Consider the following 7,818-nt stretch of genomic DNA (forward strand, 5'->3'; position numbering starts at 1 on the left):
GGAGAATTCTCCTACAGAAGTCTGTTCAGAGGGGCTGCTCAGCCTTAAAGAAAGACTGATGTCTACTAAAAAATATGAGGAATGAGGAAAACCAAGACCAAGACCAGAACCCTGGGGAAAGACATTATTTAAGGAAAAAAAGGTACAAAGTCAGTGAAGGAAACCAGAAAGGAAGAATCAGAAGCTAAGAGAAGATTCAGAAAAATAAGAGAGTGCAGTGTTGCAGAAGCCCTGTAAAGAGAGGGCTTTGAGCAGGACTGAACAGCCACTGGATTGGATGATTGAGAGGCAGCCAGGGGCCTTGGGGGGAGCATTTTCAAGAGCAAGTGGGAGTGAAGACTAGAGTATAGGGGACTCAGGAATGTGTGTTATGTTAGTGAAGATGGTGTAGACTACTCTTTCAAGAAGTTTGGCCAGGAAAAGAAGAACAAAGAAAAAGAAAGTCAAAACTAAGGAGTGGCATAGGATGGGAGGGTATGGATTTGGGTTTTGAGCCTGAAGCACCTCAAGTATGTTTATAGGTGTATGTGCCAGGCCAACCCTGTGCTCCCTGAGCGTGCCCACCCATTGTAGGAAGAACCAATTTAGCAATGGCCTCTCCCTTTATGTTGCTCTGAGAACGTTGCTATGTTCAGCAAAAGGTGTTAGTGTTCTTTTTAAGATTCCGAACTACCCATGAAGTTTTCCTTCTTCAGGAATTAAGAACTTGAGGAAAGTCTCAAACTTTGCATGTAGTGTTTGCACATGTTCACTGCAGAAGACATCCTGAAGGAGTATGGTGGTGGGGGGGCATGGATTGGGAGGGAGAGACTGGGACTGAGCATGACCTGGTAGCATCTCAGCCAGGACATCTTCCCTTTCCAGCTCTAGGACAGGCATGACACCCAGCCTAGGCTCCTTTGGCACCTGGGCTGGTGGCTGTGCCTTCTGTGCCTGTGCTGGGAGACTCATCAAGTTGGATGCTGTCAACATCCTCCTACCCAACATGTTTACAAATCCAAGAGCTGATTCATAGAACTCAAGGAGAGCATCAGAACTTTGTTGAACTATTCATTGAAGTTGTAACCTTCTGTCACTCCAAAGACCTCTCATCAACCTCTAGGTTCACCTGATTATTATAGATGAGTAGATAAAAGCTTCTACCTTCTGAGGAGTTCTGGATACTTTCACTTATCACATACCCTCAGAAATATGCCCAGGCGTAAAATTTGTGAATGGCCTCATTTTTGAGGTGGGAAACCAACGAGCAAGTAAGACAAGAAGACAAGTCCCTACCCCCACCACACACAGAGTTCTTTTTTTTTTTTTTAATATATGAAATTTCTTGTCAAATTGGTTTCCATACAACACCCAGTGCTCATCCCAAAAGGTGCCCTCCTCAATACCCATCCCCCACCCTCCCCTCCCTCCCACCCCCCATCAACCCTCAGTTTGTTCTCAGTTTTTAACAGTCTCTTATGCTTTGGCTCTCTCCCACTCTAACCTCTTTTTTTTTTCCCTTCCCCTCCCCCATGGGTTTCTGTTAAGTTTCTCAGGATCCACATAAGAGTGAAACCATATGGTATTTGTCTTTCTCTGTATGGCTTATTTCACTTAGCATCACACTCTCCAGTTCCATCCACGTTGCTACAAAAGGCCATATTTCATTTTTTCTCATTGCCACGTAGTATTCCATTGTGTATATAAACCACAATTTCTTTATCCATTCATCAGTTGATGGACATTTAGGCTCTTTCCATAATTTGGCTATTGTTGAGAGTGCTGCTATAAACATTGGGGTACAAGTGCCCCTATGCATCAGTACTCCTGTATCCCTTGGATAAATTCCTAGCAGTGCTATTGCTGGGTCATAGGGTAGGTCTATTTTTAATTTTCTGAGGAACCTCCACACTGCTTTCCAAAGCGGCTGCACCAATTTGCATTCCCACCAATAGTGCAAGAGGGTTCCCGTTTCTCCACATCCTCTCCAGCATCTATAGTCTCCTGATTTGTTCGTTTTGGCCACTCTGACTGGTGTGAGGTGATATCTGAGTGTGGTTTTGATTTGTATTTCCCTGATAAGGGGCGACGTTGAACATCTTTTCATGTGCCTGTTGGCCATCGGATGTCTTCTTTAGAGAAGTGTCTATTCATGTTTTCTGCCCATTTCTTCACTGGGTTATTTGTTTTTCGGGTGTGGAGTTTGGTGAGCTCTTTATAGATTTTGGATACTAGCCCTTTATCTGATATGTCATTTGCAAATATCTTTTCCCATTCCGTTGGTTGCCTTTTAGTTTTGTTGGTTGTTTCCTTTGCTGTGCAGAAGCTTTTTATCTTCATAAGGTCCCAGTAATTCACTTTTGCTTTTAATTCCCTTGCCTTTGGGGGTGTGTCGAGTAAGAGATTGCTACGGCTGAGGTCAGAGAGGTCTTTTCCTGCTTTCTCCTCTAAGGTTTTGATGGTTTCCTGTCTCACATTCAGGTCCTTTATCCATTTTGAGTTTATTTTTGTGAATGGTGTGAGAAAGTGGTCTAGTTTCATTCTTCTGCATGTTGCTGTCCAGTTCTCCCAGCACCATTTGTTAAAGAGACTGTCTTTTTTCCATTGGATGTTCTTTCCTGCTTTGTCAAAGATGAGTTGTCCATACGTTTGTGGGTCTAGTTCTGGGGTTTCTATTCTATTGCATTGGTCTATGTGTCTGTTTTTGTGCCAATACCATGCTGTCTTGATGATGACAGCTTTGTAGTAGAGGCTAAAGTCTGGGATTGTGATGCCTCCTGCTTTGGTCTTCTTCTTCAAAATGACTTTGGCTATTCGGGGCCTTTTGTGGTTCCATATGAATTTTAGGATTGCTTGTTCTAGTTTCGAGAAGAATGCTGGTGCAATTTTGATTGGGATTGCATTGAATGTGTAGATAGCTTTGGGTAGTATTGACATTTTGACAATATTTATTCTTCCAATCCATGAGCAGGGAACGTCTTTCCATTTCTTTAAACCTTCTTCAATTACCTTCATAAGCTTTCTATAGTTTTCAGCATACAGATCTTTTACATCTTTGGTTAGGTTTATTCCTAGGTATTTTATGCTTCTTGGTGCAATTGTGAATGGGATCAGTTTCTTTATTTGTCTTTCTGTTGCTTCATTGTTAGTGTATAAGAATGCAGCTGAATTCTGTACATTGATTTTGTATCCTGCAACTTTGCTGAATTCATGTATCAGTTCTAGCAGACTTTTGGTGGAGTCTGTCGGATTTTCCATGTATAATATCATGTCATCTGCAAAAAGCGAAAGCTTGACTTCATCTTTGCCAATTTTGATGCCTTTGATTTCCTTTTGTTGTCTGATTGCTGATGCTAGCACTTCCAACACGATGTTAAACAACAGCGGTGAGAGTGGGCATCCCTGTCGTGTTCCTGATCTCAGGGAAAAAGCTCTCAGTTTTTCCCCGTTGAGGATGATGTTAGCTGTGGGCTTTTCATAAATCACACACAGAGTTCTAAACACCTGGAGGAGACAACACGAGACCCAGGACCCTTTTTTCTGCCTATCAAGTAGTAAGAGACTATGGAATGTTTATTTGATTGTGCTAAAGCAGTGGGAGTGGGGGTGGGGGTAGATTCAGGGGGGAAAAAGATAGTGGATGGGAGACAAATGCATATTTATCACCCACCTTTAATTTGCATGAAAGATTTTAGCCCAAGAAGACAATGTTGAGTACTTTGTGAATAACCAGAAAAGCCTGTGACAAAGCAGTTCTGGAAACAACTGAGCAGTGGGCCACCCGGCTCCCCGCACTGATGCTGTTGACAGAGGCTCTGTTCATTTGCCGCAGGGTGAAACGGTCTGTCATCAAAGTGCCTAAATCAGAGGGAGGCAGAGGCTGAATCCAACTGCCTACCCTGGGTGGCACGGCCAAGCCTTCAGCGTCCCTCTTCTGCCCCACCGACTGTCTCCTGACTCAACCAGCAGGTGATGTGGACAGTGTGCTTCTGCCTCCGCGGTGGGTTCCCCCTTGGGAGACCTTTCATCAATGGCTTTCTAAAAGGGTCTGTTTGTTTGTGGGGAAGAGTTGCTGTCACCCGTAAGACCTCTGACCCCGAGACCCCAGCCATCCAACAAGAGTGTACCTGTCGTGTAGGGCAGATGTGTGTGTGCCTGATTTCTAGCTACGGTTCCCTGGAGATAATTAAGTTCAAAAGAAATGCCTTTGGGTCTTGGCCCAGCTCAGTCAAGTTAGAGAAGGCCTGGAAGGGGAAAGACAGACTGCACAATTGGGGCAAATTGCTTTCATTTGTAGCTTCTTTCTTCTTTCAGACACTATGTCAACTTGCCTCCTAAGGGGGTTTCCTCGTAGGGAAGACATGAAATCCATTGAATTTGGCTGAGCATCCCATTTAATGAAAGCAATAAATCATGTCAGTGAGGGAGGTCTGGGAGAGCTGAGCCAGGGAAGGTGGGATAGGGGTTTCTGGAGGAAAGGGAGGGTAACCATCTTCCTCAGGCTTGGTCTCTTTTATAATCAACAATACAGTGGGGGAGAATGAAGGTTGCGAGGGAGGTGCCCAAGAGAGCCTGCAGGGAAGCCCCAGTGTGCTTCTTGATTTCTCAAGGGGGGTGGGGGGGGTCTTCTCAAATCCTGGTTCCCTCGTGTGCAGAAGGGTCAACTTCTATAGTATACACTGCAGGTGGGTGGCCTGTGTGATGTGATGTGGAAGAGCCAAGGGAGGGTCCCACATTGTCTCCTGTACTCACCGTTGCTCATGGAAAGTGCTACTACTGGAGAAGCACTGTGCTCTTCTCAATTCACCTACCCTGGAGTTCAGCTAGTTTTAGGGCTGTTCACCCCCATTAGAATGTGTCCTGAGGGGGAGACCAGAACTAAGCAGGGCAACCCCACCAACGTCAGACTTTACCTAGAGCAGGCCCTGCAGCAAAGCTCCATTAAGAATAAGTGATTTGGGGGGCACCTGGGTGACTCAGTTACGTATCCAACTTCAGCTCAGGTCATGATCTCATGGTTTGCGTGTTCCAGCCCCGTGTTGGACTCTATGCTGACAGCTCAGAGCCTGGAACCTGCTTCAAATTCTGTGTCTCCCTCTGTCTCTGCCCCTCACCCACTCATGTTCTGTCCCTCTGTATCTCAAAAATAAATGAACATTAAAAAAATTTTAAAAAAAGAATAAGTGATTTTGCCATAAAGTTCTAATGTGACAAAGACCCTCCCACTCTATGCCTCAGCTCTTATAATCTGTGAAGCAGTGATAATAATGCCTACCTAACAGGGCCATTACAGGGGTGAAGTGACATCGTGAAGTAAAAGCTCTGGGTAGCTGCGATATACAGTGCAGGTTCTGGAGGCATCCAGCCTGCTGCCTCTCAGGATCTGGTTAGTCGGGCTAGCTGGTTTAGATCCACGGGTTTTCCCTGCATTTTCTGTCGTCTCCTACTGTGGATCCCAGTGCCCTTCCTCAGCAGCCTGTGACATATCGCACCATCAAGCCGTAACCCTCCTTTTTAAGAAACAGCAGTGTAGACAGAGAGATGACAGGCACACAGAACAATCGACAATCTCTATACAAACAGACACATTAAATAAATATTAATTCACATTTATGGGCAAATAATGAGGTCAGTGTACTTAGGAATAACTTGGTAAGAATGGGCTTGTCTGTACTTCCTGGGTGATTGACTGCTCTCAGCAAAGTCCCCAAACATTTTCTAAACAAAGGAGTCAACCTGGGAAAACACCACCTGCTTGGAACTGCATTAGTCCAACGCCTCAGGGAAAAGCAGGGTCAGCACTTTCCCCTCATGGGCCATCTCTTAACAGTGAGAGGGGCTGGGTGGAGAAATATGAGTAAATTTTTATGAAGCTCCCAATGCAGAGTCTGTATGCTCCAGAGCAGTAGAGACTGTGATATGTGAGATCTAGGGGGTAGTCAGGATTGTTTACAGGACTACCAACCTCTGTGTGGGGAACTAGCCCACAGATATGGAAGGGTCATCTCTAGATCTTTCTTTCTCCTGGGCTCAGTTTTCTCTCTAGTATGATTTAGTACCTCGGATAAAACCCCAGAAAGGCTCAATTAATTCATTTAGAGTCTTTTTCCCATTCCCTATTAGATGAAATGTTTTAAGAAAAATTACACAGCATAATTTTTTTAAACTCATCTTGGTATAGGTTTAGTTTCAAGTGTGGGGCGCCTGGGTGGCTCAGTCAGTTAAGTGTCCAACTCTTGGTTTCTGCTCAGGTCATGATCTCACGGTTCATGAGTTCGAGCCCCATGTTGGGCTCCATGCTGACAGTGCAGAGTCTGCTTGGGATTCTCTCCCTCTCTCTCTCTGCCCCTCCCCTGCTCACTCTCTCTGTCTCTCGAAATAAACAAACTTAAAAAAAATTTAATTCAAGGGGTGCCTGGGTGGTTCAGTCACTTAAGCATCTGACTCTTGGTTTCAGCTCAGGTCATGATCTCGTGATTTGTAAGTCTGAGCCCCATGTCGGGCTCTGTGCTGACAGCTCATAACCTGGAGACTGCTTCGGATTCTGTGTCTCCCTCTCTTTCTGCCCCTTCCCCCACTCACGCTCTGTGTCTTTCTCTTTCAAAAATAAATAAACATTAGGGGCGCCTGGGTGGCTTGGTCGGTTAAGCGTCCGACTTCGGCTCAGGTCATGATCTCATGGTCCGTGGGTTCGAGCCCCGCGTCGGGCTCTGTGCTGACAGCTCAGAGCCTGGAGCCTGTTTCAGATTCTGTGTCTCCCTCTCTCTCTGCCCCTCCCCTGTTCATGCTCTGTCTCTCTCTGTCTCAAAAATAAATAAATGTTAAAAAAATTAAAAATAAATAAATAAATAAACATTAAAGAAAATGGTTGGTTTTTTAAAAATTTATTTCAAGTGTTTCTTGGGAATACAACTTCCAAAAAAACTTATACTCAGTGTGAGTGGTTTTTGGAGGTGCTGGCGTAGAGTTTGCTTGGAACAGGCCACATAGGGGTAAGGGATTAGACCAGTAAAGAAAACAGCTCTGGACAGGGTATGGCCAGCATGTATGCCTGGAGCAAGGGGTCCATGAAAGGGAAGGTGCCTGGATGCAGACTAAGGAATTTGAGTTTTGCTCTGTTGGCAATGAAGGATGAAAAGGACTTTTAAGCAGGGGAGCAATGATCAGATTAATTCACAGAGTAAGGGAGTCTCTTTGTCTTCACTTGTCATCCCTCTTTTCCCTTTCCACGACACGGCTGGGAAGTGTTCTGGAACTAGTCTTGGCTCAAAGACTGGACCCTAGGCTGGCAATTTATTCCACCAGTGTTTTTGTGAGAGTCTGCTATAAGCTGCCCCACTTCTATAGTACCGTAGCCAGTGGACTTTCTCTATCCCAAACCAAAAGGAGATACTTCCAGAAAGCGATGAAAAGCTATCAAGCCACATGACCTCATTCCATTAGGAAAAAAGGCTCTTCACATGATAAAATGGTAAGTGGCTTAAAAATCATCCAGTCGGGGATGCCTGAGTGGCTCAGTTGGTTGAGCGTCCGACTTCGGCTCAGGTCATGATCTCACGGCCAGTGAGTTTGAGCCCCGCGTCAGGCTCTGTGCTGACAGCTCAGAGCCTGGAGCCTGTTTCAGATTCTGTGTCTTCCTCTCTCTGACCCTCCCCCGTTCATGCTCTGTCTCTCTCTCTGTCTCAAAAATAAACGTTAAAAAAAAAAAATCATCCAGTCCAATGCAAATGGGAAAACAGGTCCAGAGAATGAAATGATTCAACCAAGGTGAGTAAAACATTTCAATCAACCTTCAAGGGCACCTCTACATTACAGGCTTTGTGTTGGGCACTGAGAACC

Source organism: Panthera uncia, assembly GCF_023721935.1.
Source record: "Panthera uncia isolate 11264 chromosome C1 unlocalized genomic scaffold, Puncia_PCG_1.0 HiC_scaffold_4, whole genome shotgun sequence".
NCBI classification, from domain to species: Eukaryota; Metazoa; Chordata; class Mammalia; order Carnivora; family Felidae; genus Panthera; species Panthera uncia.